At 35.8% G+C, this 12,993-nt stretch overlaps 8 non-coding genes across 8 annotated transcripts; all 8 read right to left on the minus strand.

The window, feature by feature from the left end:
- Window positions 1-95: 95 nt before the first annotated feature.
- On the minus strand, window positions 96-167 carry TRNAQ-UUG (transfer RNA glutamine (anticodon UUG)). The gene has a single exon. It is a non-coding gene; the product is annotated as a tRNA-Gln (tRNA).
- A 1,997-nt stretch (window positions 168-2,164) lies between these two features.
- TRNAQ-UUG (transfer RNA glutamine (anticodon UUG)) lies at window positions 2,165-2,236 on the minus strand. Its single transcript has one exon. It is a non-coding gene; the product is annotated as a tRNA-Gln (tRNA).
- A 1,997-nt stretch (window positions 2,237-4,233) lies between these two features.
- TRNAQ-UUG (transfer RNA glutamine (anticodon UUG)) lies at window positions 4,234-4,305 on the minus strand. Its single transcript has one exon. It is a non-coding gene; the product is annotated as a tRNA-Gln (tRNA).
- Window positions 4,306-5,170: 865 nt separating this feature from the next.
- On the minus strand, window positions 5,171-5,242 carry TRNAQ-UUG (transfer RNA glutamine (anticodon UUG)). The gene has a single exon. It is a non-coding gene; the product is annotated as a tRNA-Gln (tRNA).
- Window positions 5,243-7,239: 1,997 nt separating this feature from the next.
- On the minus strand, window positions 7,240-7,311 carry TRNAQ-UUG (transfer RNA glutamine (anticodon UUG)). Its single transcript has one exon. It is a non-coding gene; the product is annotated as a tRNA-Gln (tRNA).
- A 1,997-nt stretch (window positions 7,312-9,308) lies between these two features.
- TRNAQ-UUG (transfer RNA glutamine (anticodon UUG)) lies at window positions 9,309-9,380 on the minus strand. The gene has a single exon. It is a non-coding gene; the product is annotated as a tRNA-Gln (tRNA).
- Window positions 9,381-10,247: 867 nt separating this feature from the next.
- TRNAQ-UUG (transfer RNA glutamine (anticodon UUG)) lies at window positions 10,248-10,319 on the minus strand. Its single transcript has one exon. It is a non-coding gene; the product is annotated as a tRNA-Gln (tRNA).
- Window positions 10,320-12,316: 1,997 nt separating this feature from the next.
- Window positions 12,317-12,388, minus strand: TRNAQ-UUG (transfer RNA glutamine (anticodon UUG)). The gene has a single exon. It is a non-coding gene; the product is annotated as a tRNA-Gln (tRNA).
- Window positions 12,389-12,993: the final 605 nt, after the last annotated feature.

The following is a 12,993-nucleotide window of genomic DNA, read 5'->3' on the forward strand; positions in this document are numbered from 1 at the left end:
CTTGAATTTGTTTTATTTTGTCTCTGCTAGCTAGAGTTACATATATTGAATTGTGTTCACCTTTCATATGACATCTTTAAGAAAAAACAAAAGCAAGGTTCCACTGAGATTTGAACTCAGATCGCTGGATTCAAAGTCCAAAGTGCTAACCATTACACCATGGAACCAACTGTAGAAACTGCAATTTGAGTATTCTTTTAGGACTGCAATACCAGTGTTTGCCAATAGGGCTGCATCTTCTTATTGGAATAATTTGTTTTCATCTGCTTCTTTATGGTGTTATACTATTGCGTACACAGATTAGATGAACATTTTAATTTCTCTTAACATAAAATACATCTTACCTTTTCATTTTTATTATGTTGAACAAAGTTAAAAGTACAAAAAATCCAGATTACAATGTTAGGAAATCCATTTGAAATGTTATTACCAGATAGAAACAACCTAAATTGTATCTCCCTTTGCTGCTTGTCCAAATACAAATGGTTAGATTACTATGACTTGTATGGTTTCTCTGTATACCGTGCAGACTATGATAGCAATAAGCAGCATCAAAATAGTTTTTGCCAAAGTGATCAATGGATTTCGATTTTGAATAATACTCAAGCTCCATTTCCCTTCCAGTGAATGTAGCCTAGGACAACTGAGACCCCTAAAATTGCAATTGTGGCATTGAATGCACAGGTTCGTTATCTATTAATTGAAGCACTGGGAGTTTTCTATATAAGGTCTTTTCCAGTATATTTGTGCACCATGACTAAAATCTACTACTACAATACATTTAAAATATATCCCTGTCTGTCCCAAAATGTCTTTGGCATTCCATTCCTTATTGAAGTGTTTATCATTACTCTTCACAATCACTGTAGGAGGAAACTCTAGCTCACCATCTATGTGTGATATTATTACTGAAAAAGCAGCATGTATTTACATTTTTCCACTGGATTATTTTGACATCCTGTTGCATAAGCAGTGTCTGTATAACAGATCCCATACTCATATAGTAATGTCAATGTGTTGGAAAGCTGTGTGTGGTCAACTTCACAAACAATCCTCTTTTGGACAAGACTTGTAGCAAATTTAGGAGCCTAATCTCCTGGGGTTCTCAGCTATCTGAAGCAGAGTGCCAATAGGATGTGATCAGGCTGATAGGTTCCTTGGGGAGAGTAAGGCTGCCCATAAGTCTCCCTTATTGCTCAAAAGAATGCTTTGATTGAGGTTCTTAAAGTGGAATGTATGGACTTGTTAGCCCTGTACTTCAAGCTCACAGCAATTGGTACCAGGATTCAGGTAATAGGAGAAAAACCATCATCGGAAACAAAGTAAGAAACTGCACAGTAATCAAGAAGTGGACATCCACTCTAAAAGACTGTCCTGTGATTAAAAATATCCCAAACTAATAACCAGATTGCTAAGGAATAGAAGCCATTTGGTTTCAACAACATGTGAAATCAGACTGAAGAGCTTGAAAGCCAGAATGCTAGCCAATTCACCACAAATTCCCACACCCAAGCTTATGCAGAAATGTTTTCATAAGGTTTTCAGTTTAGTATCTTGTTTTAGCTACCTTTTATATGAAATATACTGCAGCAGTAAATTCTTCTGCTGTGCATTAAATCTGTTTTATATACTGTTAACATGGTGTTTATCCTTTATTGAAATAATGGCTGAATAATACACAGTGTTTTACGAATAACAATTTATCTATTCTCATTAATCCCTGTCCCAGTGAGGTGTCAAGTCTAAATTCTCTAATACACATGCATACTGGGCTCAATTTTATCACTTGCCAATTAGCATATTGGTATGTTTTTTGGACTGGATTTGGGCAGGGGCACTTGGGGAGAAGCTATCCTTGCACAATAAGGAATTACAAACTCCACAATAGTGGATTATGGTCTGGGTTTCAATTGGATCCATGTGAGGCAGCAGTGCTAACTACTTTGCACCGTACCAACCATCTCAGTACACATGTATGGTATTGTATGTAGACTCTCTGTTTTGTTTTATTTCATATCTTACCGCATGAATAATTTAGCTGATTATTCAGACAATACTGTTTTGTGCCTCTTGTATTTGTTTTATTTTGTCTCTGCTAGCTAGAGTTACATATATTGAATTGTGTTCACCTTTCATATGACATCTTTAAGAAAAAACAAAAGCAAGGTTCCACTGAGATTTGAACTCAGATCGCTGGATTCAAAGTCCAAAGTGCTAACCATTACACCATGGAACCAACTGTAGAAATTGCAATTTGAGTATTCTTTTAGGACTGCAATACCAGTGTTTGCCAATAGGGCTGCATCTTCTTATTGGAATAATTTGTTTTCATCTGCTTCTTTATGGTGTTATACTATTGCGTACACAGATTGGATGAACATTTCAATTTCTCTTAACATAAAATACATCTTACCTTTTCATTTTTATTATGTTGAACAAAGTTAAAAGTACAAAAAATCCAGATTACAATGTTAGGAAATCCATTTGAAATGTTATTACCAGATAGAAACAACCTAAATTGTATCTCCCTTTGCTGCTTGTCCAAATACAAATGGTTAGATTACTATGACTTGTATGGTTTCTCTGTATACCGTGCAGACTATGATAGCAATAAGCAGCATCAAAATAGTTTTTGCCAAAGTGATCAATGGATTTCGATTTTGAATAATGCTCAAGCTCCATTTCCCTTCCAGTGAATGTAGCCTAGGACAACTGAGACCCCTAAAATTGCAATTGTGGCATTGAATGCACAGGTTCGTTATCTATTAATTGAAGCACTGGGAGTTTTCTATATAAGGTCTTTTCCAGTATATTTGTGCACCATGACTAAAATCTACTACTACAATACATTTAAAATATATCCCTGTCTGTCCCAAAATGTCTTTGGCATTCCATTCCTTATTGAAGTGTTTATCATTACTCTTCACAATCACTGTAGGAGGAAACTCTAGCTCACCATCTATGTGTGATATTATTACTGAAAAAGCAGCATGTATTTACATTTTTCCACTGGATTATCTTGACATCCTGTTGCATAAGCAGTGTCTGTATAACAGATCCCATACCCATATAGTAATGTCAATGTGTTGGAAAGCTGTGTGTGGTCAACTTCACAAACAATCCTCTTTTGGACAAGTCTTGTAGCAAATTTAGGAGCCTAATCTCCTGGGGTTCTCAGCTATCTGAAGCAGAGTGCCAATAGGATGTGATCAGGCTGATAGGTTCCTTGGGGAGAGTAAGGCTGCCCATATGTCTCCCTTATTGCTCAAAAGAATGCTTTGATTGAGGTTCTTAAAGTGGAATGTATGGACTTGTTAGCCCTGTACTTCAAGCTCACAGCAATTGGTACCAGGATTCAGGTAATAGGAGAAAAACCATCATCGGAAACAAAGTAAGAAACTGCACAGTAATCAAGAAGTGGACATCCACTCTAAAAGACTGTCCTGTGATTAAAAATATCCCAAACTAATAACCAGATTGCTAAGGAATAGAAGCCATTTGGTTTCAACAACATGTGAAATCAGACTGAAGAGCTTGAAAGCCAGAATGCTAGCCAATTCACCACAAATTCCCACACCCAAGCTTATGCAGAAATGTTTTCATAAGGTTTTCAGTTTAGTATCTTGTTTTAGCTACCTTTTATATGAAATATACTGCAGCAGTAAATTCTTCTGCTGTGCATTAAATCTGTTTTATATACTGTTAACATGGTGTTTATCCTTTATTGAAATAATGGCTGAATAATACACAGTGTTTTACGAATAACAATTTATCTATTCTCATTAATCCCTGTCCCAGTGAGGTGTCAAGTCTAAATTCTCTAATACACATGCATACTGGGCTCAATTTTATCACTTGCCAATTAGCATATTGGTATGTTTTTTGGACTGGATTTGGGCAGGGGCACTTGGGGAGAAGCTATCCTTGCACAATAAGGAATTACAAACTCCACAATAGTGGATTATGGTCTGGGTTTCAATTGGATCCATGTGAGGCAGCAGTGCTAACTACTTTGCACCGTACCAACCATCTCAGTACACATGTATGGTATTGCATGTAGACTCTCTGTTTTGTTTTATTTCATATCTTACCGCATGAATAATTTAGCTGATTATTCAGACAATACTGTTTTGTGCCTCTTGTATTTGTTTTATTTTGTCTCTGCTAGCTAGAGTTACATATATTGAATTGTGTTCACCTTTCATATGACATCTTTAAGAAAAAACAAAAGCAAGGTTCCACTGAGATTTGAACTCAGATCGCTGGATTCAAAGTCCAAAGTGCTAACCATTACACCATGGAACCAACTGTACATTGCAATTTAAATATTCCTTTAGGACTGTATTACCAGTGTTTGCCAATAGGGCTGCATCTTCTTATTGGAATAATTTATTTCCACCTGCTTCATTATGGTGTAATACTATTGCGTACACAGATTGGATGAACATTTCAATTTCTCTTAACATAAAATACATCTTACCTTTTCATTTTTATTATGTTGAACAAAGTTAAAAGTACAAAAAATCCAGATTACAATGTTAGGAAATCCATTTGAAATGTTATTACCAGATAGAAAAGACCTAAATTGTATCTCCCTTTGCTGCTTGTCCAAATACAAATGGTTAGATTATATATACTGTTAACATGGTGTTTATCCTTTATTGAAATAATGGCTGAATAATATACAGTGTTTTACGAATAACAATTTATCTATTCTCATTAATCCCTGTCCCAGTGAGGTGTCAAGTCTAAATTCTCTAATACACATGCATACTGGGCTCAATTTTATCACTTGCCAATTAGCATATTGGTATGTTTTTTGGACTGGATTTGGGCAGGGGCACTTAAGGAGAAGCTATCCTTGCACAATAAGGAATTTCAAACTCCACAATAGTGGATTATGGTCTGGGTTTCAATTGGATCCATGTGAGGCAGCAGTGCTAACTACTTTGCACCGTACCAACCATCTCAGTACACATGTATGGTATTGCATGTAGACTCTCTGTTTTGTTTTATTTCATATCTTACCGCATGAATAATTTAGCTGATTATTCAGACAATACTGTTTTATGCCTCTTGAATTTGTTTTATTTTGTCTCTGCTAGCTAGAGTTACATATATTGAATTGTGTTCACATTTCATATGACATCTTTAAGAAAAAACAAAAGCAAGGTTCCACTGAGATTTGAACTCAGATCGCTGGATTCAAAGTCCAAAGTGCTAACCATTACACCATGGAACCAACTGTAGAAACTGCAATTTGAGTATTCTTTTAGGACTGCAATACCAGTGTTTGCCAATAGGGCTGCATCTTCTTATTGGAATAATTTGTTTTCATCTGCTTCTTTATGGTGTTATACTATTGCGTACACAGATTAGATGAACATTTTAATTTCTCTTAACATAAAATACATCTTACCTTTTCATTTTTATTATGTTGAACAAAGTTAAAAGTACAAAAAATCCAGATTACAATGTTAGGAAATCCATTTGAAATGTTATTACCAGATAGAAACAACCTAAATTGTATCTCCCTTTGCTGCTTGTCCAAATACAAATGGTTAGATTACTATGACTTGTATGGTTTCTCTGTATACCGTGCAGACTATGATAGCAATAAGCAGCATCAAAATAGTTTTTGCCAAAGTGATCAATGGATTTCGATTTTGAATAATACTCAAGCTCCATTTCCCTTCCAGTGAATGTAGCCTAGGACAACTGAGACCCCTAAAATTGCAATTGTGGCATTGAATGCACAGGTTCGTTATCTATTAATTGAAGCACTGGGAGTTTTCTATATAAGGTCTTTTCCAGTATATTTGTGCACCATGACTAAAATCTACTACTACAATACATTTAAAATATATCCCTGTCTGTCCCAAAATGTCTTTGGCATTCCATTCCTTATTGAAGTGTTTATCATTACTCTTCACAATCACTGTAGGAGGAAACTCTAGCTCACCATCTATGTGTGATATTATTACTGAAAAAGCAGCATGTATTTACATTTTTCCACTGGATTATTTTGACATCCTGTTGCATAAGCAGTGTCTGTATAACAGATCCCATACTCATATAGTAATGTCAATGTGTTGGAAAGCTGTGTGTGGTCAACTTCACAAACAATCCTCTTTTGGACAAGACTTGTAGCAAATTTAGGAGCCTAATCTCCTGGGGTTCTCAGCTATCTGAAGCAGAGTGCCAATAGGATGTGATCAGGCTGATAGGTTCCTTGGGGAGAGTAAGGCTGCCCATAAGTCTCCCTTATTGCTCAAAAGAATGCTTTGATTGAGGTTCTTAAAGTGGAATGTATGGACTTGTTAGCCCTGTACTTCAAGCTCACAGCAATTGGTACCAGGATTCAGGTAATAGGAGAAAAACCATCATCGGAAACAAAGTAAGAAACTGCACAGTAATCAAGAAGTGGACATCCACTCTAAAAGACTGTCCTGTGATTAAAAATATCCCAAACTAATAACCAGATTGCTAAGGAATAGAAGCCATTTGGTTTCAACAACATGTGAAATCAGACTGAAGAGCTTGAAAGCCAGAATGCTAGCCAATTCACCACAAATTCCCACACCCAAGCTTATGCAGAAATGTTTTCATAAGGTTTTCAGTTTAGTATCTTGTTTTAGCTACCTTTTATATGAAATATACTGCAGCAGTAAATTCTTCTGCTGTGCATTAAATCTGTTTTATATACTGTTAACATGGTGTTTATCCTTTATTGAAATAATGGCTGAATAATACACAGTGTTTTACGAATAACAATTTATCTATTCTCATTAATCCCTGTCCCAGTGAGGTGTCAAGTCTAAATTCTCTAATACACATGCATACTGGGCTCAATTTTATCACTTGCCAATTAGCATATTGGTATGTTTTTTGGACTGGATTTGGGCAGGGGCACTTGGGGAGAAGCTATCCTTGCACAATAAGGAATTACAAACTCCACAATAGTGGATTATGGTCTGGGTTTCAATTGGATCCATGTGAGGCAGCAGTGCTAACTACTTTGCACCGTACCAACCATCTCAGTACACATGTATGGTATTGTATGTAGACTCTCTGTTTTGTTTTATTTCATATCTTACCGCATGAATAATTTAGCTGATTATTCAGACAATACTGTTTTGTGCCTCTTGTATTTGTTTTATTTTGTCTCTGCTAGCTAGAGTTACATATATTGAATTGTGTTCACCTTTCATATGACATCTTTAAGAAAAAACAAAAGCAAGGTTCCACTGAGATTTGAACTCAGATCGCTGGATTCAAAGTCCAAAGTGCTAACCATTACACCATGGAACCAACTGTAGAAATTGCAATTTGAGTATTCTTTTAGGACTGCAATACCAGTGTTTGCCAATAGGGCTGCATCTTCTTATTGGAATAATTTGTTTTCATCTGCTTCTTTATGGTGTTATACTATTGCGTACACAGATTGGATGAACATTTCAATTTCTCTTAACATAAAATACATCTTACCTTTTCATTTTTATTATGTTGAACAAAGTTAAAAGTACAAAAAATCCAGATTACAATGTTAGGAAATCCATTTGAAATGTTATTACCAGATAGAAACAACCTAAATTGTATCTCCCTTTGCTGCTTGTCCAAATACAAATGGTTAGATTACTATGACTTGTATGGTTTCTCTGTATACCGTGCAGACTATGATAGCAATAAGCAGCATCAAAATAGTTTTTGCCAAAGTGATCAATGGATTTCGATTTTGAATAATGCTCAAGCTCCATTTCCCTTCCAGTGAATGTAGCCTAGGACAACTGAGACCCCTAAAATTGCAATTGTGGCATTGAATGCACAGGTTCGTTATCTATTAATTGAAGCACTGGGAGTTTTCTATATAAGGTCTTTTCCAGTATATTTGTGCACCATGACTAAAATCTACTACTACAATACATTTAAAATATATCCCTGTCTGTCCCAAAATGTCTTTGGCATTCCATTCCTTATTGAAGTGTTTATCATTACTCTTCACAATCACTGTAGGAGGAAACTCTAGCTCACCATCTATGTGTGATATTATTACTGAAAAAGCAGCATGTATTTACATTTTTCCACTGGATTATCTTGACATCCTGTTGCATAAGCAGTGTCTGTATAACAGATCCCATACCCATATAGTAATGTCAATGTGTTGGAAAGCTGTGTGTGGTCAACTTCACAAACAATCCTCTTTTGGACAAGTCTTGTAGCAAATTTAGGAGCCTAATCTCCTGGGGTTCTCAGCTATCTGAAGCAGAGTGCCAATAGGATGTGATCAGGCTGATAGGTTCCTTGGGGAGAGTAAGGCTGCCCATATGTCTCCCTTATTGCTCAAAAGAATGCTTTGATTGAGGTTCTTAAAGTGGAATGTATGGACTTGTTAGCCCTGTACTTCAAGCTCACAGCAATTGGTACCAGGATTCAGGTAATAGGAGAAAAACCATCATCGGAAACAAAGTAAGAAACTGCACAGTAATCAAGAAGTGGACATCCACTCTAAAAGACTGTCCTGTGATTAAAAATATCCCAAACTAATAACCAGATTGCTAAGGAATAGAAGCCATTTGGTTTCAACAACATGTGAAATCAGACTGAAGAGCTTGAAAGCCAGAATGCTAGCCAATTCACCACAAATTCCCACACCCAAGCTTATGCAGAAATGTTTTCATAAGGTTTTCAGTTTAGTATCTTGTTTTAGCTACCTTTTATATGAAATATACTGCAGCAGTAAATTCTTCTGCTGTGCATTAAATCTGTTTTATATACTGTTAACATGGTGTTTATCCTTTATTGAAATAATGGCTGAATAATACACAGTGTTTTACGAATAACAATTTATCTATTCTCATTAATCCCTGTCCCAGTGAGGTGTCAAGTCTAAATTCTCTAATACACATGCATACTGGGCTCAATTTTATCACTTGCCAATTAGCATATTGGTATGTTTTTTGGACTGGATTTGGGCAGGGGCACTTGGGGAGAAGCTATCCTTGCACAATAAGGAATTACAAACTCCACAATAGTGGATTATGGTCTGGGTTTCAATTGGATCCATGTGAGGCAGCAGTGCTAACTACTTTGCACCGTACCAACCATCTCAGTACACATGTATGGTATTGCATGTAGACTCTCTGTTTTGTTTTATTTCATATCTTACCGCATGAATAATTTAGCTGATTATTCAGACAATACTGTTTTGTGCCTCTTGTATTTGTTTTATTTTGTCTCTGCTAGCTAGAGTTACATATATTGAATTGTGTTCACCTTTCATATGACATCTTTAAGAAAAAACAAAAGCAAGGTTCCACTGAGATTTGAACTCAGATCGCTGGATTCAAAGTCCAAAGTGCTAACCATTACACCATGGAACCAACTGTAGAAATTGCAATTTGAGTATTCTTTTAGGACTGCAATACCAGTGTTTGCCAATAGGGCTGCATCTTCTTATTGGAATAATTTGTTTTCATCTGCTTCTTTATGGTGTTATACTATTGCGTACACAGATTGGATGAACATTTCAATTTCTCTTAACATAAAATACATCTTACCTTTTCATTTTTATTATGTTGAACAAAGTTAAAAGTACAAAAAATCCAGATTACAATGTTAGGAAATCCATTTGAAATGTTATTACCAGATAGAAAAGACCTAAATTGTATCTCCCTTTGCTGCTTGTCCAAATACAAATGGTTAGATTATATATACTGTTAACATGGTGTTTATCCTTTATTGAAATAATGGCTGAATAATATACAGTGTTTTACGAATAACAATTTATCTATTCTCATTAATCCCTGTCCCAGTGAGGTGTCAAGTCTAAATTCTCTAATACACATGCATACTGGGCTCAATTTTATCACTTGCCAATTAGCATATTGGTATGTTTTTTGGACTGGATTTGGGCAGGGGCACTTGGGGAGAAGCTATCCTTGCACAATAAGGAATTACAAACTCCACAATAGTGGATTATGGTCTGGGTTTCAATTGGATCCATGTGAGGCAGCAGTGCTAACTACTTTGCACCGTACCAACCATCTCAGTACACATGTATGGTATTGCATGTAGACTCTCTGTTTTGTTTTATTTCATATCTTACCGCATGAATAATTTAGCTGATTATTCAGACAATACTGTTTTGTGCCTCTTGTATTTGTTTTATTTTGTCTCTGCTAGCTAGAGTTACATATATTGAATTGTGTTCACCTTTCATATGACATCTTTAAGAAAAAACAAAAGCAAGGTTCCACTGAGATTTGAACTCAGATCGCTGGATTCAAAGTCCAAAGTGCTAACCATTACACCATGGAACCAACTGTAGAAATTGCAATTTGAGTATTCTTTTAGGACTGCAATACCAGTGTTTGCCAATAGGGCTGCATCTTCTTATTGGAATAATTTGTTTTCATCTGCTTCTTTATGGTGTTATACTATTGCATACACAGATTGGATGAACATTTCAATTTCTCTTAACATAAAATACATCTTACCTTTTCATTTTTATTATGTTGAACAAAGTTAAAAGTACAAAAAATCCAGATTACAATGTTAGGAAATCCATTTGAAATGTTATTACCAGATAGAAACAACCTAAATTGTATCTCCCTTTGCTGCTTGTCCAAATACAAATGGTTAGATTACTATGACTTGTATGGTTTCTCTGTATACCGTGCAGACTATGATAGCAATAAGCAGCATCAAAATAGTTTTTGCCAAAGTGATCAATGGATTTCGATTTTGAATAATGCTCAAGCTCCATTTCCCTTCCAGTGAATGTAGCCTAGGACAACTGAGACCCCTAAAATTGCAATTGTGGCATTGAATGCACAGGTTCGTTATCTATTAATTGAAGCACTGGGAGTTTTCTATATAAGGTCTTTTCCAGTATATTTGTGCACCATGACTAAAATCTACTACTACAATACATTTAAAATATATCCCTGTCTGTCCCAAAATGTCTTTGGCATTCCATTCCTTATTGAAGTGTTTATCATTACTCTTCACAATCACTGTAGGAGGAAACTCTAGCTCACCATCTATGTGTGATATTATTACTGAAAAAGCAGCATGTATTTACATTTTTCCACTGGATTATCTTGACATCCTGTTGCATAAGCAGTGTCTGTATAACAGATCCCATACCCATATAGTAATGTCAATGTGTTGGAAAGCTGTGTGTGGTCAACTTCACAAACAATCCTCTTTTGGACAAGTCTTGTAGCAAATTTAGGAGCCTAATCTCCTGGGGTTCTCAGCTATCTGAAGCAGAGTGCCAATAGGATGTGATCAGGCTGATAGGTTCCTTGGGGAGAGTAAGGCTGCCCATAAGTCTCCCTTATTGCTCAAAAGAATGCTTTGATTGAGGTTCTTAAAGTGGAATGTATGGACTTGTTAGCCCTGTACTTCAAGCTCACAGCAATTGGTACCAGGATTCAGGTAATAGGAGAAAAACCATCATCGGAAACAAAGTAAGAAACTGCACAGTAATCAAGAAGTGGACATCCACTCTAAAAGACTGTCCTGTGATTAAAAATATCCCAAACTAATAACCAGATTGCTAAGGAATAGAAGCCATTTGGTTTCAACAACATGTGAAATCAGACTGAAGAGCTTGAAAGCCAGAATGCTAGCCAATTCACCACAAATTCCCACACCCAAGCTTATGCAGAAATGTTTTCATAAGGTTTTCAGTTTAGTATCTTGTTTTAGCTACCTTTTATATGAAATATACTGCAGCAGTAAATTCTTCTGCTGTGCATTAAATCTGTTTTATATACTGTTAACATGGTGTTTATCCTTTATTGAAATAATGGCTGAATAATACACAGTGTTTTACGAATAACAATTTATCTATTCTCATTAATCCCTGTCCCAGTGAGGTGTCAAGTCTAAATTCTCTAATACACATGCATACTGGGCTCAATTTTATCACTTGCCAATTAGCATATTGGTATGTTTTTTGGACTGGATTTGGGCAGGGGCACTTGGGGAGAAGCTATCCTTGCACAATAAGGAATTACAAACTCCACAATAGTGGATTATGGTCTGGGTTTCAATTGGATCCATGTGACGCAGCAGTGCTAACTACTTTGCACCGTACCAACCATCTCAGTACACATGTATGGTATTGCATGTAGACTCTCTGTTTTGTTTTATTTCATATCTTACCGCATGAATAATTTAGCTGATTATTCAGACAATACTGTTTTGTGCCTCTTGTATTTGTTTTATTTTGTCTCTGCTAGCTAGAGTTACATATATTGAATTGTGTTCACCTTTCATATGACATCTTTAAGAAAAAACAAAAGCAAGGTTCCACTGAGATTTGAACTCAGATCGCTGGATTCAAAGTCCAAAGTGCTAACCATTACACCATGGAACCAACTGTAGAAATTGCAATTTGAGTATTCTTTTAGGACTGCAATACCAGTGTTTGCCAATAGGGCTGCATCTTCTTATTGGAATAATTTGTTTTCATCTGCTTCTTTATGGTGTTATACTATTGCGTACACAGATTGGATGAACATTTCAATTTCTCTTAACATAAAATACATCTTACCTTTTCATTTTTATTATGTTGAACAAAGTTAAAAGTACAAAAAATCCAGATTACAATGTTAGGAAATCCATTTGAAATGTTATTACCAGATAGAAACAACCTAAATTGTATCTCCCTTTGCTGCTTGTCCAAATACAAATGGTTAGATTACTATGACTTGTATGGTTTCTCTGTATACCGTGCAGACTATGATAGCAATAAGCAGCATCAAAATAGTTTTTGCCAAAGTGATCAATGGATTTCGATTTTGAATAATGCTCAAGCTCCATTTCCCTTCCAGTGAATGTAGCCTAGGACAACTGAGACCCCTAAAATTGCAATTGTGGCATTGAATGCACAGGTTCGTTATCTATTAATTGAAGCACTGGGAGTTTTCTATATAAGGTCTTTTCCAGTATATTTGTGCACCATGACTAAAATCTACTACT

This window comes from Mixophyes fleayi, chromosome 10 (genome assembly GCF_038048845.1).
Source record: "Mixophyes fleayi isolate aMixFle1 chromosome 10, aMixFle1.hap1, whole genome shotgun sequence".
NCBI classification, from domain to species: domain Eukaryota; kingdom Metazoa; phylum Chordata; class Amphibia; order Anura; family Limnodynastidae; genus Mixophyes; species Mixophyes fleayi.